Source organism: Amblyomma maculatum, chromosome 7 (genome assembly GCF_055883805.1).
Source record: "Amblyomma maculatum isolate TAMU_Amacu chromosome 7, ASM5588380v1, whole genome shotgun sequence".
NCBI classification, from domain to species: domain Eukaryota; kingdom Metazoa; phylum Arthropoda; class Arachnida; order Ixodida; family Ixodidae; genus Amblyomma; species Amblyomma maculatum.
The window spans coordinates 88,768,244-88,792,648 of record NC_139350.1 but is presented as its reverse complement, the minus strand read 5'-3'; the positions used below and the strand labels follow the sequence as shown (position 1 = coordinate 88,792,648).

General features: G+C 42.6%; 1 long non-coding RNA gene across 2 annotated transcripts; it reads right to left on the bottom strand.

The window, feature by feature from the left end:
- Positions 1–235: 235 nt before the first annotated feature.
- Positions 236–24,122, bottom strand: LOC146183913 (uncharacterized). Of its 2 annotated transcripts, none has more exons than XR_014708515.1 (3): positions 23,940–24,122; positions 23,266–23,367; positions 236–424 (listed from the first exon to the last, which is right to left on the bottom strand). It is a non-coding gene; the product is annotated as an uncharacterized LOC146183913 (long non-coding RNA). The 2 variants fall into 2 exon arrangements; XR_014708516.1 differs by lacking the exon at positions 236–424 and adding an exon at positions 8,175–10,204.
- Between the last annotated feature and the right edge of the window lie 283 nt (positions 24,123–24,405).

Genomic DNA, 24,405 nt, shown 5'->3' with positions numbered 1-24,405 from the left:
TAACGAAACAAAATTAGAATATGCCTACAAATTTTACACAGTTTCAAAAAACCAGAAATATAAACGAAGGCTTGCAGAGCAGACCAACTGGCGCAAATCGACATTGCATACGCACCGTGCATCGCTCCAACTCAGTGGGACAATGCAAGACGAATAGGTGACCGCTTGCTCATGTATACTCTAATTAAGCCCTTCTGTAAACATCACGACGCGAGTGCACAAAGTCTTTCACTAAAGCCGCGGCTTTTATTACCCGTTCATCTTATTTATCTTCTGCTGAAGATACAACAATATATATTTAGCTTTAATAGAAAATAGGGTAAAATAAAATATATGGTTTGGGTGTTTCAGAAACGCTGAAAATTCACTCCGTGCGCACGAGGCAGCTCAGCGGCGTAGACGTCAGAGATTCACACGGGCGCCTCTGCAAATAAAAAAAAAAGGGGAACACGATAGTCACTGTGATAGCATTGCGATCTGTATATGCCGTGCATGACCCAAAGAGTCCTGCGAAGCAAGTAGATATGTTTACAGTAAGGCATTTTTTGTTTTTTATGGAGAGGCTATTAAGGACTTACAAAATGAACGATGAGCTTAGTGTTGCTTGCTTGGCATGTACTGAGGTAATCGCTTACAGAACCCAGGAACACGTTAAACTTAACGAGAACGTCAGGAAGTTTCGTGATGAGGATCATTGTGCAGCAGACCACATCTTCACCGCCAGGGACATAAATGTCTAGGATATAATCATTCCTTGCCCTCATTCCCCAGATGACAAGAAAAAACATTGTGATATACATTCTCGTCGAGAGGCTGCGTAAGCAAACGCCTTTCAGAAAAGGTGTAATATAATGTCATTCAAACTAAGACTCTTAATCCCCCTTGGCTGCTTTCACGGCTTCAGAAGCCTCCGCCATTAGAGGTTTTTTTGTAACACGCTCGACTTCTTTCGCTGCCTTTTGTGTTTTGTGTGCAGCCACGACCGGTCACGTCTTCCTCTCCCTCCCCCCACCCCCTTTTGCGCTCAGTGTCTGCCGATGCTTCCGCGGTTCGACACTCTATAGAGCTCTCTTGCGCTTCAGCTTCCTTGCAAATAACTACAGCAGGGTCCTTAGCACCTACGAAATTCTTCTCTCGCGACGAAGGCGATCTAGTGCGCACGCACACACGCACACACACACACACACACGCACGCACGCACACACACACACACACACACACACACACACACACACACACACACACACACACACACACACACACACACACACACACACATGCGCGCGCGCGCATGCACACACACACACACACACACACACACACACACACACACACACACACACACACACACACACACACACACACACACACACACACACACACACACACACACACACACACACACACACACACACACACACACACACACACACACACACACACACACACACACACACACACACACACACACACACACACACACACACACACACATCGTGTTATAAAAACGAAAAGCTAGATAAATATTCGAGGGCGGTAAGCAACGAGCTACGCCAGGAGACATTCCTCTAACGCGCGCTGATATTACGAGGAAAAAAGGAATCGAGATGCAAGAAAATGACCTCGTCCTCACTAATGCAAGTCCGAACTGCGCAGCTAGCGCGTACGTGTATCAGCACGGCCCGCGTCTCTACGCCCGCCCGCTTATTCTCCCGCGTGCGCACACGCGAAAGAAGGAAGTGCGCGTGACGATCCCGTGACAGGACCGTAATTTGGAAACCCAGGATCTGCACGCTCGCTCTACTCTCTCGCCGGCGTCTGCGCACCGTTGCGAGCGCGCGTGTGCAGGATAAGGGCGGGCAACTGCCTGGCAAAGTAATCTCTTGCGCAGGCTTCGCTCTCCCTCTACCTCTTCCCCGAGCCTTGTTTTTTTGCGCTGTCAATCAAAAAGCAACTGCTCGCTCGCTACGCGCTTCCGAAACGCTGCCAGCGGCGAAAAACTCGGTCTCCGCACGCGGCGTCTACACCGAGACGGATCAGATAAATGCACGCAGTGCACGAAAACAAAGAAAACAGAAGGAACAGCGAAAAAAAAAAAAGAAACAGAGATCCAGCCTTTCGACCTTGACGACGGAAGTACATGCGAGCACGTATACGAGCGTATGCACTACCCGCACAGCGCGCTGGCGGCCGCATAGTGGACGCATTGTCCATGGCACCTCACGCACGTGCGTGCTCGTCAAGCCGCGAAGAGGCGCAGCGCATGACTTTCTCCGCCCGTCACAGCTGCCGCAGAGCCCCGTCCGCGAGGCAGCGGCGGAGCGGCTGCCCAAACCACGCGACGAGCATTGGCTTTGTTCCAGACGTTTCCCCGCACTGTAGGGGGAATTGAATTTACACATCAGTACGACGTCAAAAAAAAAAAAAAAAAAAAAAAAAAAAAAAGCAGACTTTATCGGTGCTAAGAAAGCGGAGCCGCAAACACGGAACCACAGCATCTCAGTACGCTGCTCTTTGCTGAATCTGGCTTGAGTGGCCAGCACGAACGTGAGGATGGCATCGAATGCCTGGGAGCTGCTGTAAAGCTCCGCGTCAAGAAGTTTTGGGTGCTCTAAAAAATTTATACTGCAATGCGAGGCAGTGTTATAGCTCTCCTCTGGAACAAACACGGCACTTCGAGTAATTTCAGTGCCGACAATCAATATGAAATCTGTATAGAAATAAAAGGCCAACACAATCTGAGAGAACTTGTACTTAGCTGGAAGCTGCTGAAAGCAAAAAAAAAAAAAAAAAAAAAAAACAGCGAAATTTAAAATAGCATTGTCTTCACCTGTATTACATTTTCCATTCTCAAAATCCAGGACGTTTATTTGCTCGGGAAAAGAAGAATCCCTGCTTCTGAGGCACCATGAGTAGGGCGGAGGCTTAAGTCCTTAAATGCTCTCCTTATCTTCTCAATCCAGTCATGCGTTTGAAATTGTTTCTCAAAGCGTTTCCAATGACTCTGTACCAAGCCGGACCGGCACATGAGCAAAAACTTGAGAGCCTGCCATTGAACAAGATAGTCGTCGCGCACGAGCTCACCTATTTTCGAACGAGATAGCGTTAAAGGCCCCGTTAAAGGCGGCCGTCTGGTGTCGTCAGCTTTCGCGATGTGAACGAAAAATCACAAGCATGTCGCTGGCAGGCGGTAGCTGGCAGCTGACATGGTCAAACACTGGGTGAACGTAGGAGTGCCTGGCATTATCTTTGGCAGGAGTTGCCTACTTGGGCCTCTCCTTTCATGTTGGCCCGGGTGATTTCAGAATCAGCCGCCAGGGCTATTGCATTCACGTTACGCCTCGGCCACACAGGCACGTTCATACTTCCTGGTTAGAGCGGGGCTTGATATGTGGGCTGGTAGTCTGCGCTATCGTGTCATAACCTTAAAGGGGGAGCTTAAGTGTTCCCCATAACTTTCCCGTTAATTCAAATACGCGCTTAATGGCAGGTCAGCACTGACGTTCGCACTTCCAGTTCTTTGTTATAACAATAACGACCATCTACACCTCCATGACGACGACTTGATTTCGATGGCACTATGGTTAGTCATCGCCAAAGACTACCTTGACTAACGCGTTTTGCCAGCCGGAGATGCATTCAGAGGACATTTTCGTAAACGTATACCTGCTAAGAAAAATCCGAGCATCAGGATAGGAGAAATCGTGTGCTCGCTGGAATGCCGCTGGATACCCGGCAGCACCGAACTTAGAGCATACGATATGTGTGCTTTGGATATACGGTCGTCCAGGTACGAAGATGGCTTCTCCATCTCATTCACGTGAGCCAGGCGGAAGCAAGACAAGTGGCGGAAGAAGAAGGCGTTGTTCTCTCTAGGTAGTCCACGGAACTGCTTTTCTCGCACCCAACCCTTGGCTGGTCTATATCTGCACTACTATCTTTTAACGTCCAAGAGGAAACGCACATCATGTTAACACCAGTCATTCTCAACTGCTTCAGTGGACAGTTCATAGAACTTTGATTGTCCAAAATGCGGCTCTTTTTTTTTTTTTCGACATGGTAATTAAACCCTCCCAACTTTTCCAGATGTGCAAGCCCAACTTAAGACTGTTGTGACTACTGATCTCGAGCCGGGCATCCTGAAGAGTGAAGTTGAATGGGCCTTAATTAGCCAGCCTTGCTAAGAACAAAGCTAGCGGAATTGATGGCATTCCAGCTGAGCTTGCTTCAAAACCTCAACCATGACGCTGTTAACGTTCTGTATACATTATGTCAGCAAATTTGGAGAACCCTGCAGTGGCCACAGGATTGGAGGAGGTCAGTTTACATCCCCATTCCAAAGAAAGGCAGTGCCAAAGATTGTTCCAACTACCGCACGATCGCGCTTATTTCGCATGCTAGCAAGGTGATGTTGAAAATCATCCAAGGTAGGCTGCAGCAGTATGTGGATCGGGAGCTTCCGGACGTGCAAGCTGGATTTCGCAAGGGCAGAGGAACTAGATACCAGGTTGCCAACCTTCGCTGGATCATGGAAAAAGCAAGAGAGTTCCAGAAACCCATCTACTTCTGCTTTATTGATTATGCGAAAGCGTTTGACTGCGTAGAACACAGCAGATTGCGGCAAGCTCTCCAAGAGTTGGGAGTTCCAATTCAGCTCATCTGCCTCCTCAGGAACCTGCATGTATGAAGGGCAGGAGGCCACAGTCAGAGCTGGGCATGGTCTTACTGATTGGTTTCCGATTGAGAAAGGAGTGAGACAAGGCTGCATACTGTCGCCCTGCCTATTTAACCTATATACTGAGTGCATCATGAAGAAGGCCGGTCTGGACGAGTCTTCAAATGGAGTGAAGATTGCTGGAAAACGTATCAACAACCTTAGATATGCAGATGATACCACTTTAATGGCAGAAAGTGAAGTGGGACTCATGAGACTTCTGATGCACGTACAAGAAGAGAGTGAGAAGTTTGGGCTTAAACTGAACATTAAAAAGACAAAGATCATGGCGTCTTGCCCTATCAAGTCCTGGAGCATCAAAGGACAAGAAATGGAAGCTGTGACAAATCTTCTCTTCTTGGGCTCCAAGATTACCCGGGAAGGAGACTGCAGCCATGAAATTAGGAGACGCCTGCTTCTGGGAAAGAGAGCAATGACTAGCCTTGACCTCGTAGTAAAAAGCAGATACATTAGACTGCCAACCAGGATCCGTATATCTAGTGCTATGGTCTTTCCAGTTGTGATGTATGGATGCGACAGTTGGACTGTGAAGAAGGCTGACCGCCGAAGAATTGATGCGTTTGTATTGTGGTGCTGGCGGAGACTCTTGAGAGTTCTTTGGACTGCCAGAAGATCAAATCAGTCGATATTGTCGACCATAAACCCTGACTGCTTATTGGAGGGTCAAATTCTAAAGTTACAGCTCAGCTACATTGGTCATCTGATGAGAAGAGAGGAGTCGCTGGAGAAAGATTTGATGTCGGGACAGGCTGAGGGTCACCGGAGAAGGGGTAGGCAGCGAATGCGATGGTTAATGGCATCCTCGAGGCGCTGCAGATGAAGTTATGTGATGTTAGGAAGATAGTGAGAGATCGGAAAGCGTGGCGTGATATGGTCCATAGGTTCACGAAGAGTCGGACACGACTGAACGACTCAACTGAACTGAACTTTTAGACCCCTTCCCAATTCATTATCTGAGCCAAACGGTGTGGCTTTCCCGTACGGCAGAAATCTTAAGTGTTGCTCCGAAGTGCTTCTTTTTCTATTTGAGTCGCGTGTATAATCCATCCTGTATTGAGAGAAATATAAATATATATATATATATATATATATATATATATATATATATATATATATATATATATATATATATATATATATATATATATATATATATATATATATATAGAGAGACATGGTTTGCTTGTTACTAATGGGCCAGAGTTAAATTCAAACAGGTTGTCACACACCTTTCCCGATTATCTATTTTATTCCAAAAGTTTCGGACGGTGGACCGTCCTTCTTTAAGGTAGAATTGAGAATGGAGAATAAACCCGCACATTACGCCACTGTTAGGAGAGTGAGAAGGAATTCTCGCTCTCCGTCTTTGGAGAAGCAAACATTAAACAGATAGAAAGGGCGAAAAGCTCCCGTTGATTATTGGCTGGTAATGCAACAAAGAAGGAGAGAGAAGAAAAAATAAAAAGAAAAAAAGAGGGGGGGGGAGAGGGGCGAAAAGAGAAAGTGGAGAGACGACGAATGTTACATACGCACCGTGCTTCCACGAAGACGACACTAAAAGCAAGGCAAGTCTCACTCGAAGGAAGCCAGAAATTGAGCAAAGGTTCAGAATAACATTAGAAAAAAAAAGAAAAGTGAAAAACGGACAACACGAGCATGCATACCAGGACGGCCCGCGACACCGTTGGGATAAGAGTTATGTGTTCTAGACGAAGTTGTTCCACCCCTCGACGCGCCAGCGATCAGAGCCAGGGCCCGCCGCGGCGATGAAAGAGCCGTCGGCCAGACGCGCTCTCCCGAAAAAGTGAAATGTTATCTCAAACCATAAAATGAACGGCACCGTGATTGCTGCCAAGGTATTTCCTGGCAGCTTAGTCTATGTTTCGCTGTGCTGAGGAGACTGAGATGCGGTCTTCTGCTTAGCAGACAGAGGCTTCCGAATACTTCATCTAAGCAAGCGGTGAGTAACACTGCATAACTAGTGTCTTCCTGCATAACGCCCTTCCTTATGGGGATTTGATTACTTTCTACATGAAGAAATGGTTGCTAAGCAGACGATATAGATATGTTCCAGACCTTCGCGTATGGTTCGTCTACAACTCCATTCCTCAAAGCTTGCTTGATAGCTTTTTCGTAATCTGTGAAAGCTATAAGGGTTCATTCCATTCCGAACGTTTTTTTTTATAATCTTATTGACAGCATGGACACGATCACTTCCCAGTACGAAGACCTGCCTGGTTCTTTCATTCATTGAAGTGTAAGGATTTCCTGACTGTGTTAACGATTACCTTAGTAAATATCTTGTATGTACCTAATAGTAAGCGGATTGGTCAGCAATATTTAATGCCCTTGAAGCCTCCTTTGTGATGTATTAAGATAATGTTAGCATTCTTCCAAGATTCCGGTGCTCTCCTGGTCGTCTTGAGACACTGCGCATACAAGGTGGCCAGTTTTTCTAGGAACATCCTTTCACTGTTCTTCAACAAATCTGCAGTTAGCCTAATCCTTCCAAGCCTTTTTCCTTCTTTTATTTGCTTCAAAGCTTTCTTCGCTTCGGTCATTGTTACCGATTAAATGTCTGATTCATGATTGCAGTTGTCAAGTTCCAAAAGCAGCCAGAACGCCAGCTGGAAGTAGCAAAACGCATAGCTACGCCATTCCATCTCAGTGTCACATTTATACCCAAATAGAATAGCATAAAGAGCACCAAAAGTTTGACCGTTGTTCTTAGTCGTCAAGACCGGGGTGCGTCGCAAACAAATAAATAAATCATTAAATGTGTTCAGTGCGCGTGCACGTACATTATCTGGAATAGACAGCGTACTTGCCAGAGTAATTTCACCGCAATCTAGCCAGCAATGCAGCGGGAATTTTAAGCAATGAATTTGGATTTCTCAGAATCGCGCATCGAATACGAGTCTCGTAGGTTTGTCCTTAAAAGAAATTCGGCTTCATTTTTTGCGCGCAGTTTTGTATTTTGCCTATTTTACACCAGAGTACACGCACTCAGGAAGCAATCTGAAATTAGCCTGGTCAATTAAAAAAGAAAAATATAACATTGCCTACCGCCAAAATCCCGACGGGCTTAAACCAATGTGAAATAAAAGGTGGGCAGAAAAGAAAATTTTGCATTACAGAAAAGAAAGAAAAACAAGAAAAACTGAAAAAAGGAAGAAGGTGTGTGCGTGTGTGTGTGGGGGGGGGGGGGAGGGAGTGTACCTCAAATATATGGAGGTGTTTAAAGATAATATTTCTTCTCGCTTTCATTGTGCCCATCTTTACCCTCTCTCTCTCTCTCTCTCTCTCTCTCTCTCTCTCTCTCTCTCTCTCTCTCTCTCTCTCTCTCTCTCTCTCTCTCTCATATCTAAGCTGTCTTCCTCTGATTATTTTCCGTACTGCTTGATAATTTTTCCTTTGTATATTCTGGAAAGATGGAATGTAATAGATTTAGCAGAATTACTATATTTGTGTGCGAACTGACTATTACTTAATGGAAGGAGAGGCGATGGTTAAGTTATACATTTAGCATTTTTTTTTATTCTCCTATGGTGTCTTGTTGCTTACTTCTAATTGTATGACAAAGGGTTCTCAATCGTTAGTCATTATTCAATGTTTTTTTCTTTTTTTTTTCTTTATTTCTTTTCTTTCTGCAGAAAGAGACAGCCGAGTCAAAAGGTTGAAAAACCTGACGAGGCCTCAGCACCCAAGCAAAGTTTGACAGACCAGTAAAAAAATATATTATCAACCTAGGCATATACAACCTAAATTTTCTTACAATAATATAGTTCTTTATGTTCCCTATCGAAATCTATTACCATGGAAGGTCCCACCTGCGGTCTTGTATCATGGGACCTCTCGCTCTATGTTCTTGTACGTTGTTTTTTGATTCGAAAATAAACTTTCAACTTCAACTTCAACACAAATAATAAACGCATATGCCACAAAAAGGTTGTTACATACGTGAAACCACAGCACCAAAAAAAGTACACAACAAAAACGCATTATAACATTATGAGCACAACTGCATAAAGATAATGAAACAAGATTTTTTTTTTTTTTTAACTTGGGTCAGGAAACAGACTAAAGGAAACAACAAAATTTTCCGTGCGTGTTGTGCCAGGTGGGGAAAAGGCATACACCGTTAGTGTCCATGTACGCTGCTGCTGAGTTTCAAAAAGAAAATAACAAAACGCCTTATCATTCCGAAATTCATTCACTTCAAAACGAAAAATAACGTTGTATCCGTTGACGAAAATTAAAAGCATTTTATGCGCCATAGAAAAAGCCCGCATTCTCGTGCACCAAGAGCGTTCAAACCTGGTTCGCTTCCTTCGACCACAAAGGTGCAGACTTAAATTTGACCTCGACAACACGAGCCTTATGGTTGGTTGGTTGGTTGGTTCACAGGAAGGGAAAGGCGCAGTATCTGTCACACTTGCTCTGTGGACACCTGAACCGCGCCGTAAGGGAAGGGAGGAAGGTGGGAGTAAAGGTGGAAAGAGAGAAAGGGGAACCGTAGTGGAGGGCTACGGAGTAATTTCGACCACCTGGGGATCTTTAACGTGCGCTGACATCGCACAGCACACGGACGCCTCTTTGTTTCGCCTCCATAGAAACGCAGCCGCCGAGGTCGGGTTCGAACCCGGGTATTCCGGACAGTAGTCGGGCGTCTTACCACTGCACCACCCCGGCGAGGCAGCCTTATGTGGCCATTAAGGCGTATATTTATGGCCTAGCCAGAGATAGCGTTTCAAACCCCAACTTGGTATCTAGTGCGCGTAGGAGCACAGAACCAGTCTTCGCGAGCGCTTCCGGAAGCAGTACAAGATTCACCGTTAAACATTTACAAGGATCTCTAACCTGAGTCGCTTTGGGACGTTAAACCCCACAAAACCACAATCATTATCAAGCGTCCTTCATTGTCTTAATCTAAATATTGCATTCAGGAATATCCACAACCTTACTTCAAAACGCAGCCAAAAACCTGGCTGAATTCATGAGGAGATGAGAGAAGAAATCTTCCTAATCTTAATATTGCAGTACACCGACACTATGAGATCAGCAAAAATAAGGGTGGAGGTGTACCCGTGGCTGTTAGGAGCAGAACGCCTCAACATGACCTCGCATTTGTAGCGATGGCACTTCTGAACTCACGTGGTCATGGATAGTGTTGTTGGCATTTGATACAGGACTCCAGATAGACTATCTTTTTGGACGTCGCTCGCTTCTGGTCATGTCAGAGCAATGATGACGTAGTGGCTACCACGTGGTTAAGGTGGTAGGGTGGGGCGGATGCGCCGGGGGACGCTCATTATTACTATTTTTTTTTTTTTTTTCACTACTCGTCCCTCCTTCCTCCTGTTCCCTTTGAGTCCACCTCCTTGTGTGCGGACGCCGAGCCTCATTCTGAATCAGTGCGAGGACCGCCTACGGCTTGGGGTTGTGCTCCGTGTTCCTTCATATCGGTACCTTAGAGAAAAAAAGGCTGTGCTGAAAATGTATTTAAAATGTACAGTGCTTATTTCGTATTAATGTTGTATTATTTTGCACCTGCGCTTAAAATGTACAATGAATACATTTAAAACACTAAGATTGCAACTCTGAATATTTTTACAAATATGTTAAAATACATTTATATGCCCGCTCAGTATATTTCGAACATATTAAAAGCGTACTTGATTCAGTTCGGCTTGTTATGCCGGGATGAAAAATGTTGCACCAATAGTCTGACATTACTTTCAGAGCACTGCTAATGTCCTTCTGACCTTTATTTTTTTAATGCTAGCGGAAATATGTATACGAAGAATATGTCAAAAGTATGAATTTCTAGCGTCCTTCGAATACTCAAAATGCGTCAAAAATAGGATGCACTTTCTGAAACGAAAAAAAAAAAAAATAATACGAAAAATGGACCATAAATGTATACTTATCAATGCTGTAAGAAAATAAAGATACACCAAGCATTTCCAAAACTGGGTAACAAAAGAAACGAAAAAGGCCAATATTCACCGGTGTCCCAATAATTAGTGATGTTTAATAGTCTCCGTTTGCATACTCCTTGCCATTCAGCTTTGAGAATCTTTGAGCGTTTACATTCTATGCATTTTAAAGCGAAAGTCTTTATCCTTGCTGGCCCCAGTATGCGATAGTTCAACCGTTTATGCCGTGCGTGTGCAAAACCTTCAACACACAACAGGAGCAATAAGCATGGTGAAGCAATAGACGTCATCCTTAGCGGATGTCAATGTGGTGCCAGTTTTGACAGTTGTCGTATCAGATTTGATCCCCAACCATTCAATTGAGCAGCTTTCCGAGTACTGTCAACGATTACTCGTTTCAACTAGTGTACAGCTGTTAGTCAAGCTAGACGCTATTTGCGAAAGAGGTTACAGCTGAAGGATTTAAGTGCACGTTTTAAAAATAAGGTTCAATGTCGACCAACACTTGAAGTTTACTTCAAAAGAAATAATTTCATCATTACAAAAGTACCGGTGCGCGCGGACAAAAGTAAACGGAGCACGCTATTTCCATCTAAAAATTTTCACACTGTGCATAATTGAAACTGGAAGTAATGGTATATGCTAACCGGTAGTAGATGCCAGTGCTCTTTCATGTGGACGAATATTGTTTTCTTAAAGGAAATGAATAAATAATAATAAAGGATGTTATTATTATTATTATTATTATTATTATTATTATTATTATTATTATTATTATTATTATTATTATTATTATTATTATTATTATTATTATTATTATTATTAGATGGCGCCCAGTAAGGACGCATGTGCGCTGTGCTCCCGCCCGTTTTTTGGCAAGCAGCAGTTTTTACGATGTGCCGACTGTGCGAAACGTGTTCACACGAAGTGCTTCACCTGGGCGGATGACGAGCTGCAACTTCTGAAGTCCGGCTCTCGGCCATTCTTGTGTAATTTGTGTGCGTCGTCGTCGCCTGACGGTGTTAGGCTTAGCGACGGTGGTGCTAGAGTCCCTGGTGACCCGCTCCTGCCCAGCCACCCGACCGGTTTTCCCCCTTCAGCCGCGACCGGCGAACATGGCGGTGAGTTTGCCTCGCTACGGGCTCTCCTCCTCGACGCGCTTGAGGGAATCTCTTTTCTGAGCGACGAGGTTGCCCAGCTACGGGAAGAGAACGAGCGCCTTCGTGTAGAGAACTCGCGGGCTTTCGTACAACAAGCCGAGGTTATCGCCTCTCTACGTTCCGATGTTCACGGCCTACGCCAGGAGCTTGTGCGGTGCGCTGCTTCGCAGTGTGAGCGTCCTCTCGTCGAGCGTCCTCTCGTTGTCTCCGTGGGCAATCCTACCCGTGAGGAGCAGCCATCTGTGGACTACTCCGCCGCTCTTCATCGAGGGATGACTCCTGGAGATATTACCTGTTCATCTTCTGCCTCTGCTCCTCGCCGTGCGGTTGACTTACCCAGTGCGATGAAGAAGCACCGAAGTCGAGCCATTACTGGCGCATCGAGCACATCTGTCCTGAACGTTGCCATTTACCAAAAGAAGCGTCCGAAGACTATTTTCGTCTCTAAACTCAGTCCCGATACTACATCGGTAGACCTTACCAACCATCTAAAATCAGTGAATATTACTCCCACTTCCTGCCGGCAGCTGAAAACAAGGTACGACTCCTACTCGTCCTTCCATATTGAAATTGATGAAGAATCCTACAGTAAGCTTGTTGAGCCTTCGATGTGGCCGATGGGCTGCATATACAAGGACTTTCGTGGGAAGCTTTACGACGATATGCTTCATCCCTCTGAACTGACGCAAAATTGCAGTGGCCCCTAATTTGGATATCTATTATCAAAACGCCCGAGGTCTTCGGACTAAGGGATCAGAATTTTTTTCTAGCGTCTTGTCCTCTTGTTATACCGCTGTTGTGGTTACCGAAACCTGGCTGTCAAGTGATATTCCTTCCAATGATTTCTTTCCAAATAATTACTCTGTTTTTCGTAGCGACCGCCCTGAAACAGGTCCCAAATCAAGAGGAGGTGGAGTGCTCATTGCTATTGACAGTTTTGTGAAGTGTGTTCGACGTTCCGATCTGGAAACTGTTGAAGAATGTGTGTGGCTCGAGCTCACTTTAAATCGATATGAAAAACTTTTACTTGCAGCTTTCTACATTCCTCCGAATCTACCTCCTTCAGCCTATGATGATGTTCTGCTCTCAATCGAACATGTTATAACCCGTCATAGCAAACACAAACTTCTTATTTTAGGTGATTTTAATACTCCTGGTATCAACTGGAACTCACTTATTTCTTCTCACAACAATCATTACATATTAAGTAAGTGTAACGCTCTACTTGATTTTATAGCCTTTAACTCTTTGCAGCAACACAATTTCATTGCAAACTGTTGCGGTAATATTCTTGACATCTGTCTATCGAATTTTGAAAGTGTTCGAGTCTCGAGTTCAGACATACCGCTGACTCGCTGTGACAAATTTCACCCTCCGCTTCTAGTTACTACTGCTCTCTCTGCCTCACCTTCTACTAATTCAGATCGGGTGTGGAATTCGCCCCGTTTCGCGTATGCACGTGGTGATTATGTCGGTCTTTTCAATTTCTTCTCTTCCGTCGACTGGTCCCTTTTAAATGACATTAATGATTCAGATGGACAAGTCAGTCGCTTTACAGAAATAGTTCTTGATGGTATGCGTCGGTACATCCCTTTGCATACTCCTACGCGTAGGAAGTTCCCTTCCTGGTTTTCAAGGGAACTAATAACGGCGTTAAAGCTCAAGGAACGGGCCCATCGTAAGGCGAAACGCCCTGGGTTTCACAATTGGGCAGATGAGTTTCGCCGTGTGCGTTCTCTTTGCAAACGCTTATACAAGCGGGACTACGACTCCTATCTTGAGTCTTTAGAGAGGAATGCCTCAAATCGTCCTAGTCAGTTCTGGCGTTACGTTCGCAAGCGTTCCATTAAATCAGATTTAAGTATCAGCTTAGTTGACTCTCAGGGTTCGGAAATTCGGGATGTTGCCGACAGTTTTGCACAACATTTTTCCTCCGTTTACAAACATCCACATTGTGATTCCGTTTGCCTCCCATCTGGTGCACTATTTAATTCCATTCTCTTTGACGAGGAGTTGATAAGTGAGAGTCTTAAGCGTCTGAGACCTTCTTTGTCTCCTGGACCTGATGGCATTCCAGCTGCCATAATAAAAGCCTTCAGTTATATCTTCGTACCAGTACTGACTGCCATATTTAATAACTGTTTAAAAAATGCTGCCTTTCCTCGCGTGTGGAAAATGGCACGCGTGTTTCCTGTCTTCAAGTCTGGAAACAAATCTGATGTTTCCAATTATCGTCCGATTTCTCTTCTATGTGCAACCTCTAAGCTTTTCGAATTAGCTTTGCACAGCGTACTTTCCTTCCATCTCAAACATATCATAGTACCGAATCAACATGGCTTCATGTCGGGTCGCTCTACTTCTACCAACCTAGTCACGTTTATGACGTATGCCTCTGCAGCAGTCCTTCAGAGGGGTCAGGTTGACACTGTGTACTGTGATATGAGCAAAGCTTTCGACGTTGTTACTCACTCACTACTTCTTGAAAAACTTCTACTCTCTGGCGTTGAAGTCTCTCTCGTAGCCCTCCTACGCAACTATCTCCTTGATCGCTTCTGCTTTGTCAGTGTCAATGGACAGACTTCTTTCGTTTACCCTGCAACGAGTGGAGTTCCTCAAGGTTCAGTACTAGGCCCGCTTCTCTTCTCCGTTTTTATTAATGATGTTTCCTCGGCGATAAAGAACTCCTCGTTTCTTCTTTATGCTGATGATATAAAAATATTCAAGGTAATACATTCTTTTCAAGATTGCGTGTTGTTGCAATCGGACATATCTGCTTTTTCTGATTGGTGTGCGATGAATCGACTTACCCTCAATTCTTCCAAAACTAGGGTTGTGTCCTTTACTCGTAAAACACATAGCTTTCTCTACCATTATTCTGTGAATTCTGTGCTGTTGGATAGGGTTGATGAAATTAATGACCTTGGTGTACTTTTTGACCGCACCCTCAGCTTCTCCTCTCACACTAACCGCATTGCTCAGCGGGCTATGCGCACACTCGGATTCGTTTGCAGACTTTCGAGAGAGTTCCATACTCCACTTCCGTTCCTAAAACTGTACCTGTCCATATGCCTCCCGGTCTTGGAGTATGCGTCGGTTGTTTGGAATGGCACTTGCAAATCGAACTTGGACAAGGTTGACAGAGTACAAAAAAAATTTTTACGGATATTTCATTATCGCTTTCCTTGCGCAACTTCCCCCTCTCGCTCCACCAGGAGCACCCAACTGAATCTTCCTTCCCTTCACTGCCGTCGTATCAGACTTGATATCATATTTCTGTACAAACTCCTTCATGGCCACATTATGTGCCCTCAGCTCTTAGAGTACATCCTACTGCGCGTTCCGCGAAAGAGCATGAGGGAATTCAGACCATTTCAGGTTTCTCCTCTTCATTCCCACTCCCCTCTGGACAGGATGCAGTGGTTATTTAACTCTTTTTGTCCTCACCTTGACATCTTCCAAAACTCGCTCTGTTCATTTACATTGGATGTTCGTAGCGTTGTATTCTAAATAGTACTTTATCACTTAAAACTCCCACTTTCTAGCCTTAAATTGTATTTACTTCACTTTTTGCTTTTTCTCCTGTTCAATGCTGTCTGTATCGTGAACTACTTTTTATCCGTTTCTTACTTATATTTCAACTTTAAACTTTATATTCGAATCTTACTGCCCCTTGTTCAATTTTACTTCTTTATTGTATTATTCTGTATTTCTAGCCTGTGTTTTAAGTACCATGCACTTGTTGCGCCTGGAAGGGTTGTTTATTTTATGTATATTTCTATATTACTATAATCAATGTCAGTTATTTGTTTTTTTTTTCTTCTATCTACCGTTCTTTTTTTTTTCTTTATTTCCTGGTGTGCTAAAAAATTCTCTCACTGTGTATATAAGTGATGCTACTCATTGTTTGCTTACTTTCCGTGATACTTTTCGTCTGTCATTTCATGTATTATTTATTTCTTTTTTTGTGTTCTCTCTGTGTGTGTAAACATGTTTGTGCTTTTTCATTTTTGTTTCTTTTTTTTTTTATTTGTGCTGCAGCACAAAGACCACATGGTTGTTCCTGCGCACATTAAATAAAGATTGATTGATTGATTATTATTATTATTATTATTATTATTATTATTATTATTATTATTATTATTATTATTATTATTATTATTATTATTATTATTATTATTATTATTATTATTATTATTATTATTATTATTATTATTATTATTGCGTGTTGTTGCGTGTTGCGTGTTGTTGCAATCGGACATATCTGCTTTTTCTGATTGGTGTGCGATGAATCGACTTACCCTCAATTCTTCCAAAACTAGGGTTGTGTCCTTTACTCGTAAAACACATAGCTTTCTCTACCATTATTCTGTCAATTCTGTGCTGTTGGATAGGGTTGATGAAATTAATGACCTTGGTGTACTTTTTGACCGCACCCTCAGCTTCTCCTCTCACACTAAACGCATTGCTCAGCGGGCTATGCGCACACTCGGATTCGTTTGCAGACTTTCGAGAGAGTTCCATACTCCACTTCCGTTCCTAAAACTGTACCTGTCCATATGCCTCCGGGCTTGGAGTATGCGTCGGTTGTTTGGAATGGCACTTGCAAATCGAACTTGGACAAGGTTGACAGAGTACAAAAAAAATTTTTACGGATATTTCATTATCGCTTCCCTTTCGCAACTTCCCCCTCTCGCTCCACCAGGAGCGCCCAACTGAATCTTCCTTCCCTTCACTGCCGTCGTATCAGACTTGATATCATATTTCTGTACAAACTCCTTCATGGCCACATTATGTGCCCTCAGCTCTTAGAGTACATCCTACTGCGCGTTCCGCGAAAGAGCATGAGGGAATTCAGACCATTTCAGGTTTCTCCTCTTCATTCCCACTCCCCTCTGGACAGGATGCAGTGGTTATTTAACTCTTTTTGTCCTCACCTTGACATCTTCCAAAACTCGCTCTGTTCATTTACATTGGATGTTCGTAGCGTTGTATTCTAAATAGTACTTTATCACATATAACTCCCACTTTCTAGCCTTAAATTGTATTTACTTCACTTTTTGCTTTTTCTCCTGTTCAATGCTGTCTGTATCTTGAACTACTTTTTATCCGTTTCTTGCTTATATTTCAACTTTAAACTTTATATTCGAATCTTACTGTCCCTTGTTCAATTTTACTTCTTTATTGTATTATTCTGTATTTCTAGCCTGTGTTTTAAGTACCATGCACTTGTTGCGCCTGGAATGGTAGTTTATTTTATGTATATTTCTATATTACTATAATCAATGTCAGTCATCTGTTTTTTTTTTTCTCTTCTACCTACCGTTCTTTTTTTTTTTTTCTTTATTTCCTGGTGTGCTAAAAAATTCTCTCACTGTGTATATAAGTTATGATACTCATTGTTTGCTTAATTTCCGTGATACTTTTCGTCTCAGTTTCATTTCATGTATTATTTATTTCTTTTTTTTGTGTTCTCTCTGTGTGTGTAAACATGTTTGTGCTTTTTCATTTTTTTTTTGTGCTGTAGCACAAAGACCACATGGTTGTTCCTGCGCACATTAAATAAAGATTGATTGATTGATTGATTATTATTATTATTATTATTATTATTATTATTATTATTATTATTATTATTATTATTATTATTATTATTATTATTATTATTATTATTATTATTATTATTATTATTATTATTATTATTATTGAAACGCCCTGGGTTTCACAATTGGGCAGATGAGTTTCGCCGTGTGCGTTCTCTTTGCAAACGCTTATACAAGCGGGACTACGACTCCTATCTTGAGTCTTTAGAGAGGAATGCCTCAAATCGTCCTAGTCAGTTCTGGCGTTACGTTCGCAAGCGTTCCATTAAATCAGATTTAAGTATCAGCTTAGTTGACTCTCAGGGTTCGGAAATTCGGGATGTTGCCGACAGTTTTGCACAACATTTTTCCTCCGTTTACAAACATCCACATTGTGATTCCGTTTGCCTCCCATCTGGTGCACTATCTAATTCCATTCTCTTTGACGAGGAGTTGATAACTGAGAGTCTTAAGCGTCTGAGACCATCTTTGTCTCCTGGACCTGATGGCATTCCAGCTGCCATAATAAAAGCCTGCAGTTATATCTTCGTACCAGTACTGACTGCCATATTTAATAACTGTTTAAAAAATGCTGCCTTTCCTCGCGTGTGGAAAATGGCACGCGTGTTTCCTGTCTTCAAGTCTGGAAACAAATTTGATGTTTCCAATTATCGTCCGATTTCTCTTCTATGTGCAACCTCTAAGCTTTTCGAATTAGCTTTGCACAGCGTACTTTCCTTCCATCTCAAACATATCATAGTACCGAATCAACATGGCTTCATGTCGGGTCGCTCTACTTCTACCAACCTAGTCACGTTTATGACGTATGCCTCTGCAGCAGTCCTTCAGAGGGGTCAGGTTGACACTGTGTACTGTGATAGGAGCAAAGCTTTCGACGTTGTTACTCACTCACTACTTCTTGAAAAACTGCTCTCTGGCGTTGAAGTCTCTCTCGTAGCCCTCCTACGCAACTATCTCCTTGATCGCTTCTGCTTTGTCAGTGTCAATGGACAGACTTCTTTCGTTTACCCTGCAACGAGTGGAGTTCCTCAAGGTTCAGTACTAGGCCCGCTTCTCTTCTCCGTTTTTATTAATGATGTTTCCTCGGCGATAAAGAACTCCTCGTTTCTTCTTTATGCTGATGATATAAAAATATTCAAGCTAATACATTCTTTTCAAGATTGCGTGTTGTTGCAATCGGACATATCTGCTTTTTCTGATTGGTGTGCGATGAATCGACTTACCCTCAATTCTTCCAAAACTAGGGTTGTGTCCTTTACTCGTAAAACACATAGCTTTCTCTACCATTATTCTGTCAATTCTGTGCTGTTGGATAGGGTTGATGAAATTAATGACCTTGGTGTACTTTTTGACCGCACCCTCAGCTTCTCCTCTCACACTAAACGCATTGCTCAGCGGGCTATGCGCACACTCGGATTCGTTTGCAGACTTTCGAGAGAGTTCCATACTCCACTTCCGTTCCTAAAACTGTACCTGTCCATATGCCTGCCGGTCTTGGAGTATGCGTCGGTTGTTTGGAATGGCACTTGCAAATCGAACTTGGACAAGGTTGACAGAGTACAAAAAAAATTTTTACGGATATTTCATTATCGCTTTCCTTGCGCAACTTCCCCCTCTCGCTCCACCAGGAGCGCCCAACTGAATCTTCCTTCCCTTCACTGCCGTCGTATCAGACTTGATATCATATTTCTGTACAAACTCCTTCATGGCCACATTATGTGCCCTCAGCTCTTAGAGTACATCCTACTGCGCGTTCCGCGAAAGAGCATGAGGGAATTCAGACCATTTCAGGTTTCTCCTCTTCATTCCCACTCCCCTCTGGACAGGATGCAGTGGTTATTTAACTCTTTTTGTCCTCACCTTGACATCTTCCAAAACTCGCTCTGTTCATTTACATTGGATGTTCGTAGCGTTGTATTCTAAATAGTACTTTATCACATATAACTCCCACTTCCTAGCCTTAAATTGTATTTACTTCACTTTTTGCTTTTTCTCCTGTTCAATGCTGTCTGTATCGTGAACTACTTTTTATCCGTTTCTTACTTATATTTCAACTTTAAACTTTATATTCGAATCTTACTGTCCCTTGTTTAATTTTACTTCTTTATTGTATTATTCTGTATTTCTAGCCTGTGTTTTAAGTACCATGCACTTGTTGCTCCTGGAATGGTTGTTTATTTTATGTATATTTCTATATTACTATAATCAATGTCAGTTATCTGTTGTTTTTTTTTCTCTCTTCTATCTACCGTTCTTTTTTTTTTCTTTATTTCCTGGTGTGCTAAAAAATTCTCTCACTGTGTATATAAGTGATGCTACTCATTGTTTGCTTACTTTCCGTGATACTTTTCGTCTCAGTTTCATTTCATGTATTATTTATTTCTTTTTTTGTGTTCTCTCTGTGTGTGTAAACATGTTCGTGCTTTTTCATTTTTTTTTTATTTGTGCTGCAGCACAAAGCCCACATGGTTGTTCCTGCGCACATTAAATAAAGATTGATTATTATTATTATTATTATTATTATTATTATTTTATATTATTATATTATTATTATTATTATTATTATTATTATTATTATTATTATTATTATTATTATTATTATTATTATTATTATTATTATTATTATTATTATTATTATTATTATTATTATTATTATTATCATTATTACTATTACTATTATTATTATTATTATTATTATTATTATTATTATTATTATTATTATTATTATTATTATTATTATTATTATTATTATTATTATTATTATTATTATTATTTACGGTGCAGAAACGTGCTTTTAATTTGAACGGAAGAGCATGCTCCGTTTACTTATGTCAACACCTGTACATTCTGAATACATTGGCAGCGTGTTAAAAACACAATTGTATTTTTCACGTATTCGAAATATCCTCGAAGCGTATTTTCAGGTATAGCATTTTCGATAAATTTTGAAAATGCATTTCGAATATGGAGCAAGGCTGCAGAAGTGCTTCAAATGAATTAATTTTGTACTTACAAAAGTACGTATTGAATTCATTGCCAAAATGCTAAAAACACAATATGTATTTTTCGCATATTCGAAATATGCGCAAAGCGTATCTTGAGCTCTAGATTTTCGACATTTATTTAAAAAAAAAGAACATTTCAAATATCGAGCAGAACTTTAAATGTACTCCAGTAGAAATATTTTTATATTTACAAAAATACATTTTAATACATTGCTGACATGCTAAAAATACATTTGTATTTTTCACCTATCCGAAATATTCTCGAAGTATACTTTCAAATATGATATGTTTGACAAATTTTAAAAATGTACTTCAAATATTCACTAAGAAACTACACAAATCTATCTTAACACATTTTGAGCGCGTTCCTGAATACCAATTATACTTTAAATACCTTGCGAATGTCAAGCTATATATTCCAAACGTATTACTTTTTAATATTTACGAGTGCTTCTTGGACCTATCGAGAAGCCCACCCTAGCCTCCTTCGCTAAAACGAGAATGTCAAGCTCTCGCCGCTTCGGTTAATTCATTTAAAATTTTCAACTTTATGTTCGCGAGAATTAATGCCGCCGAGTATCATATGCCTACCTAAAATACGGTTTGTCCAGCATATCCTAATGCTTTTGCGCGCCACTTTACTCTCTCTCTGCTTCCTGTGTTCCGTGTTTCTTCTCCACCATCTTCTCTAGTATTTCGTGCGCGCTTAATAAACTTCTTGCCACAAGTACACCTATCTTCTGCTCGTACAGACGTTGCGCTGTTTGACCTTGTGCACATGTGGAGTAGTCACACGGCCTAGTACGTTCTACAACGCGTACGTGTCTTGCAGCTCTCGCATAGAATAGCGGGAGCAGGCAGCAGTCATACTGCACCTGCCCATGCTTGCTTTTTGCATTATTTCCGCTTTTCTTTGTGAAAACGAAGCGGTGCCCATTAGAAGCTTTCGTGGAAAAGGGGAGGAGGGTTGGAGCCGAGCGGAACACCGTCCCGAGATGCTTGCAGCGCATTTTCCACCGCTGCTCGAGCAGCGAATCTAGCCCTGCCAACGAGCATAAATGGAAAGGAAATACAAAATACGGGGTAGAGACGGCACGATCTTAAGTAGCCATGGCGTAGATCCACGTCACTATTGCTGTAACATGGTGGGAAGCAAGAGGAGCGCAAAAAGCGACTCTCCCTCGAAATTCATACCGAAGGAAACATTCTTTCACTTCTTGCCTTACCTCTTTCTCTTCCACCCTGCCCCTCCCTGGCTTTTCTTCTTCGGAAGAAAAAGCGTATTTAAACACCCCCCCCCCCCCCCCCCTCCAGTGATGATCACGCTGCCCTGATGAAGACGCCCCCTTGTCGAAACGTTGGCTCGGCTTGCGAATTGAGGCGCCCCCTCAACCCTTGTGCAGTGAGAAAGAACACTTCCTCCCTCCAGAGAGTGATACATCCTGTTACACGCTCTGCCGTGTTCTAAGCAATATCAAAGACATGGAAGGCCTGGATAGTGAAAAGTTAGAGACAAGTTTTCATGGAGAAAATCTCAATATTCTGCAATTCGCTGATGACATAGCCCTGCTGAGTAACTCAGGGCGAATTGCGATGGATGATTAATGACTTAGGCAAGGAATATAGAACGGTAGCCCTAAAATTAATATGCAGAAAGGTAGAGTAATTTGTAACAACCTTCGAAGGAAGCTGCATGGTGCTGAAAATAGTAAGGGAGAACGTCTACCTATAGGCCGGATAGTGATCGCAGATCCGGACCACGAAAGGGAAATAACTAAAGGAGTCAGAATGGGGTGATGCGCAGTTGGCAAGTACTCTCAGGTGATCAGTAGCAGCTTACCCCAGCAACATTCATGAGGAAAGTACACAACTGCTGTATTTTGCCGGTACTCGCCTAGAGGGCAGGAACGCGGAGGTTAATGAAAAGCGCTCTACTTAAGTTGAGGACAACGCAAGCGGAATAGGTAAAACGTTAAGATATAGGAAGCGTGTCTAAAGTGGGTCAGAGCACAAAGGCGAGTTAATCACATTCTAGTAGAAATCAAAAAGAAGAAATGGTTATGGGCAGGGTATATAATGCGAAAGCAAGATAACCGACGATCCTTAAGGGTGAAAGACTGGATTCCAAGGGAAGGCAAGCGTAGCAGGGAGTGGCAGAAAGTCAGGTGGGTCGATGATATTAGGATGTTAGGAAGCATAAGTATTCCAGAAACTTATGCTTCCACCTGTATTAAGTGCCATTATCGATAATATCAAGTCACGCAATTCTCCCTCATAAATTACAGTAATCACCTATCACCATAACACTAAAACATAAGGACTGAAATTTCTATTGCTCGTATCGACGAAGACATAAGAGAGGACAAACGCACGGCGCTAACTTACAACTGAAGTTTATAGACAGCATGGAAGCATACATATACATAATACTATAGCACACAGCATAGAAAGAAGGGATTTTAACGATGCGTATCCTAATGGCCATTCAAAAACATTATCTTTATAAAAGCTCAACAGGTGCTGTTTTGAGGCACACCACGCGACCTCATGCTCCTGCTTCTGACTCTTTTGTTATTGGCAATAGTACCTGGCCAGTGAATGCATGCAAGAGCTTGGCCTTCGGGCTGCGCTAGGCTAACTCGGCCCTTCGGAAGTACCGCACGCATGCGCACAAAACAAGTTCAGAGAAGACGGACAGCCCAAGAGCTCTTCACAGCCTTGCATACCATTAAAGCAACATCTCTGCAACGAAAAGTAGTTGAATTTCGAGTTGAAGGTAGTCAAGACTTATTTACACTGCCTTTAAACTGACTTCAATTTGTAGCTTACCGTGAATGAAAATGTGAATGTGAAGACGGCTGTGTGAGACCATCATCATGGTGGCCAGTGCTGCCTTTGTAACAACATGGCTGTGCTTGCCACTCCATGTTACTAAAGAAAAGAAGTAAAGAAACGCACCGTTGCGCGATAGTGATTCAACCTGTGAAAGCTGCATTCGTGTAAATGTACCATGAAAGTATGATGCTAACATTTCCCATGAGCGCACGAACTTTTAATTTATTCTGCATTGCTTTACACGGAGTTACAAGCGTGTTTTGAACCGACAGCAGGGACCGCAGCAAATGTAAAACAAAGGGGATGCGCCGGCACAACGCTTTTCAACCAGTGACAGGCCGTACGGAGTTTGTACGTTCGTCGTCGGAAAAACTGCCACCTAGTGTACATGCACTGGAAGAGAGCCTAACATCACAGCTAAATCGCAGAAGACCTCCGCCATCTAGCGAGAGGACCGCAAAGCAGATGGGAGTCCTTTTATAGCGAAGTCTGAAGCAAGCCTCGTGTATGGTGCCCTCATAACACGAGTGAGGGATCAGAAGAAAAAAAATAAGAAAAAAAAAATATGAAAATAGAATACATGTGCAGTTCGCGGGAAGGCACTTGAAAGAGTGATGAGGCGGATGGCCAGAGCCAGTTAGAAAATATTTCACCCGATTCACACTTACCTATTCACGACATAAATTCTCTCGAAGCGCACTTGAAACAGCCGTGAAAACAGAAGAAAATGATTGTATAGCACTTGTAGTACTTAACAGACAGTCTATTTTGAGCGTTTTTTCTCATTCGTAGGCAAATTGCGTCCATCCGCGCACGCTGAAAGCGACTGCGTGTGTGAATGCACAAGCAGGCGCTTCATGTGCATACAGAGCAACCTGGCGACGAATGTTCCAAACGGGTGTTTTTGCCGCGAACGAACTTGCCTGCGAGCATCTCGCGCTCATCATTTGGAGCGTCGAAGTCACGCCCATGACAAAGTAGCGGAAAGAACTGCAATTCTTCGGCTCTTTTGCGCCTCTATAAAATTCTAATGAAACACTTGGCGTCTCTCAGCCAACTTAATCACTGAATTCAAAATTTTACCAAAAGAATTAGGCTGGCATGATTGAAGTCCAAGTACTCCTAAGGGGCAGA